Genomic DNA, 4,961 nt, shown 5'->3' on the forward strand with positions numbered 1-4,961 from the left:
ACATCTTCTTCCTTCAACCTGTAAACCCATTTATTCTGCAATTTTGTTTTACCTACAGGAAGCCTGACTAACTCCCAAGTCTGGTTGTGTGCTAAGGATTCCATCTCTTCTTTCATAGCTTGCTCCCACTTCTTCCTGGTTTCTACCTGCACCACTTCTTCATAACATTTTAGTTCACTAGAATCAATCAATAATACATAATATAATGAAGGAGAGTATTGTTCAGGGGGCCTACTTATCCTGTTATATCTTCTAAAACTACTTTCACGCATTTGAGTTGTTTGTTGTTGTGTGGTTGTTGTTGTTGTTATGGCTGTTGATCATTACGATTTTCAAGCACCTTCACTTTTACTGTGACCTCATCAAGCACTATGTATTCTCTATTTTCTTTTTCCCATTTCTTTTCCTGCAGCTGATCCTTATACAAAACCCTTTCATTGAATATGAAATCTCTGCTTCTAATGATTTTGTGCTTTTCATGATCATAAAAGCGATAACCAAAATCATTAACACCATATCCCATAAAGGTACATTTTTTTTAATTTTGCCTCAACCTTTGTTCTATTTTCTTTATTAATGTGGACAAAGGCTTCACAACCAAAAGTCTTTAAAAATGAGTAGTTTACCTTTTTACCTATGCATGCCTCCTTTGGAATACCACCATCCAAGGAACTTGAAGGCCCTATGTTTATTAGATAAACAACATTATCTACAACATCTGCCCAAAATTGTAAAGGAAATCCTGCATGTAATCTCATGCACCTTGCACGCTCCATGTTTCTTTTTCATCCTTTCTGACACACCATTTTCTTGTGGTGTTCCTAGAACTGTCTTCTCTCTATGAATTCCATTCTCTGAATAATACCTATCAAACTCTTTTCTGCAATATTCACCTCCATTGTCTGATCTGAGACACTTTAACCTTTTTCCTATCTCATTTTCAACCAAATCTTTCCATTTCTTAAAAGTATCAAATACATCAGATTTATTTCAAATACAATAAATCCAGGTTTTTCTAGTTGGACCATCAATAAAAGTAACATAATGATGAGATCCACCGAGAGATGATACCTAAGCAGGTCCCCATACATCTATATGCACAAGATCTATTTTTTTTCTCTTCTTTTCTTTCCCAACTCTGAGGAATCTAACTCTCTTCTATTTTCCATAAACACAATTCTCACATAATTTTAAATCAACATGCTTTAAACCTAGAAACAAATTTCTTGAGTGAAGAATCTACATCCTCTTCTCACTCATGTGCCTGAGCCTATGATGCCACAATCTCGTATCTTCTTCGGTAGAGGTTAAAGCATTAACATAATTAGAAATACCATTGCACAAATACAATGTACCAACCTTTTATCATTTTGCTATTACCGGGCTCCTGCTGAAATCAATTTTTTCTTTAGATCTAGAACATTCCTTACCTCCTTCAATAGCCATTGATTTATGTTATGATTCTTTATGAAAACTATACCCATTCCAATGATTTTAGAGGGTTTATCATCACCCAATTGAACCTGTCCAAAATCTCCTTGAACATAATCATGAAAAGGGTTCATATCAGGTGTGGCATGGAATGAGGCCCCTAAATCTACCACCTTGGCATCCATAATATTTTCTAATGAAAGAATCAAAGCATCTTGCAACACATCAGATGTCACATTTGCTTCATGATTGTTTTCTTGATGCACTTCTCCTTCTTTTCCCTTTTGTGCCTTGTAGTATTTCTTCATGTGTCCTTTCTTCCCACATTTCAAGAACACTACCCCCGATTTGGACATGGATCTAGCTTTCCTTGACTTACTGCAATATCCTTGGTTCTTTCCTCATTCCATTTTTCTTCCCCTAGTCTATGTAGTCAAAGCATTACCTAATGTCTCACCAGATATTTCCCATTGCATGTCCTTGCTAAGGATTGCACCGACAACATCATCAAAATTTAAAGTACTAGATCCAGAGACAAATTTACTAATGGCCTTAACTAAATCATTCCAACTTTCTGGAAATGAGCATAAAAATAACAAAGTCCTAACTTCATCATCAAAATTTACCCCTACAGAACTTAACTGACTGCTAATTGAATTAAATTCATTTAAATGATCAATGATAGATCCACCTTTTGACATCTTCATATTAAATAAATGCTTCATAAGAAATACCTTATTTGAGGTCAAGGGTTTTTCATATAGTTTGGCCAATGCATTCATTAAACCCCCTGTTGTCATTTCCTTTGAAATATTAAATGCTATCGATGCCACTAGGCATGACCATATTGTTCCAAGTTCCTTTCTATCAAGAATATCCCATTCTGTGTCTGTCATACTCGTCAACTTCTTCGCATTTCCGCTCATACATACAAACCATCTGCTCGTAGTTTTATCCGTTATATTTTTCGACCCTAAACCTACCATCTTCCACCATTTCTACCACTCAAACTAGGAACCCTTCTCTCGTGCAAGTTTATCAGCCAAATAGACCTTCGGCTCTGATATTGATTGTTAGAAAACTATATATTATAGAGCAATGGAACTGTTGATGCCCTGAAAATCGTTGTATCAACATTGGGGGATAACCACCCAGTCCGGACCTTAATACAACTCCTTTTCCGTTTGGAATGGTGGCTCCGACTGGGGATAATGGGACCAGTTTCCCAGCAATGAATAAACGAATGAATGAATGATTGATTGACTAATCTAATGATAGGCGAATAACTTAATTTATTAACGAAATAAAAAGAATTACTACTAATCCCGGGAACTATTGTACTTTGAGGTGTAGCGCTTGATGATCTATGTTTATTAACAGGCATGTAGATGACTCCATCTAATAAACATGGACATTTACTCATTCAAAGATTACTTTGCTTAAATAGTTAAACAAAGTGATTAACGCAATATTGCTACACTCATCATTTATATCATCAATACATATATGATCAAAAGAAAAGCATTACCATAAACATTCAATGGTGAAGGGAATAAAGAAATGCTGTTAAAACACATATATATATTCGATAATAGCAAAGGCGATCAAATAACAATTCATATAAAAAGAATGGATTCAGACATAGATAATAGTACCATATGAGCTGCGAGTCACTCTCCAACATCAATCGCTATTTGAAATTCTTCCTCTAACGCAGAAATACTTTCAAACAAAGACAGTAGTGCACATTTGCATAAAAGCTTCTTTGCCAAAATCAGAATGATTGGTCCAGTTTTATAAAAGAATATGCCTAAAGCACAGCAGTGCAACTTCAGGTTTTAAGCCAAGTACAAAACTTTACGACCCTTTCTAAAAACATGAAAGGGTCTATAAATACTGAATTAAACTAACTATCTATGAAACTGAAATCCTACTTAATTGGTATCAAATGATTTTGAGTATCTCCTTCTTAGCAACCTGGCAGTCGGCGGCATGAATCATCAAGTAGGCCGTTTGCCTTTAAACTTGAGCTGACTTATCACAAGCATTGGCTCCACTTCGGGCAGTCTGTTGAGGCGAGAGTTAAGCTGGGTGGCATAGGTGGCATCCTGAATATCGGGGATAATATACCCGATTGCATCTGTAAGGCATTTGAGGGCGGCTCTTTGACTGTGTGGTTTTACCAAGAAGAACCAATAGGTATCCCATGTTAAGCTGTTAATTCCAGAAATTAATCTCCCCTTTTCCTCCAGATCTGGATAGCATGACTGCTCCAATGTTTTGACCGCTGTCAATTTACCTGGAGTGCATTGGGAAATCATGTTTGACAAGTAGAGAGTATTATTAACCAATTCAACCAAATTACTTGTGGTTGATTTGCACCTTGAAATTGCCCTCTCTTCTTTCATTAACTGGGACTACCATTCTGTAAACAATATATCTTTATGCGACTCTAAAATTCTTGGTAAATTTGCCGCTTGTCCCTGATCGGTATCTTGCCAGTCAAGAAATTCAGTTAACGTTTCTTCAGCTTGATCTAATTCTGTTCTAGCCTTTTCTGTTTGTTTACTTATTGATGTCGTCAATTCGCATAGTGGTTCCGCCTGGGCGATTTGTTGACATAAAAGCTTGATTTGGGCTATTAATGCCTTATTTACCTGTAATGCTTCTAATTTGAATTCGGTTATCTGTGGGACGCCCTTTGTCTTCTCAAGCTGTGCTGATAGTTGAGCAATCTGCTCATCTTTTGTCTTCAGCATTTGTTCATTTGCTGCCCTCAGTTGTGCCAAGGCTTCAGACAACTCTTTCTGCTTCTGGATTGCGTTGTGATCAATCCTTTGTTTCTCTTCCGCAATTGTTGAGTTAATTGATTATTTATTTGCTGTTGTGTTAACAATTGTTGTTCTGCCTGCTCCGCTTTCTGTTGTGCTTCTGTTAGCTGTGCCTGCAATAAAAAGATTTCCTGGTCTTTTGTTTTTAATAAAAGACTCACCTCTGATGCTTTGTCTATTGTTGCTGCCGAATAGGCTCCAGCATATTGTGATAGTTTTGTTAGGTCATCAGAGGGGTCAAATTCCTCCTTCCAAACCACATTGCCCGTGACCGTCTGTTCTGGGAAAAGGGAAGGTTGATCAGTCCTTCTTCTCTTCCTTTGTCGTTTTACCACAGCTTTGTGCCTTGGGCTATAGAAGACATCCAAGGGAGGAATTTCTTCTACCTGCAAAATGATTTGATCGGAGGGGTCCTTTGGGATTATTTCTACTTCCTTTGAACTGGGTAGGCCGCTGGTTCCACTTGGAACCTATTGTGAAGTGGTTTCCTGTGTATCTGCTGCTTTCGAAGTTTCGGTGTCCTTTGAACATTCAAGACTACTGATAATAGAATCAAATTGCTGCCATTCCTGGAGCAATTTTGGATCAATATGAGTATCCACATTCACTTCTATGTTGCTCTGTTTCTGTTCTTCAGTCTGGGTTTCCTCTCGCACTTTCTCCTGTTCTTTGTTATGGGTTTCCTCCTGCACTTTCTCC

The sequence above is a fragment of the Pinus tabuliformis genome, chromosome 6 (genome assembly GCF_031772625.1).
Source record: "Pinus tabuliformis cultivar Carrire ecotype Pingquan chromosome 6, CPIR1, whole genome shotgun sequence".
Taxonomy (NCBI): domain Eukaryota; kingdom Viridiplantae; phylum Streptophyta; class Pinopsida; order Pinales; family Pinaceae; genus Pinus; species Pinus tabuliformis.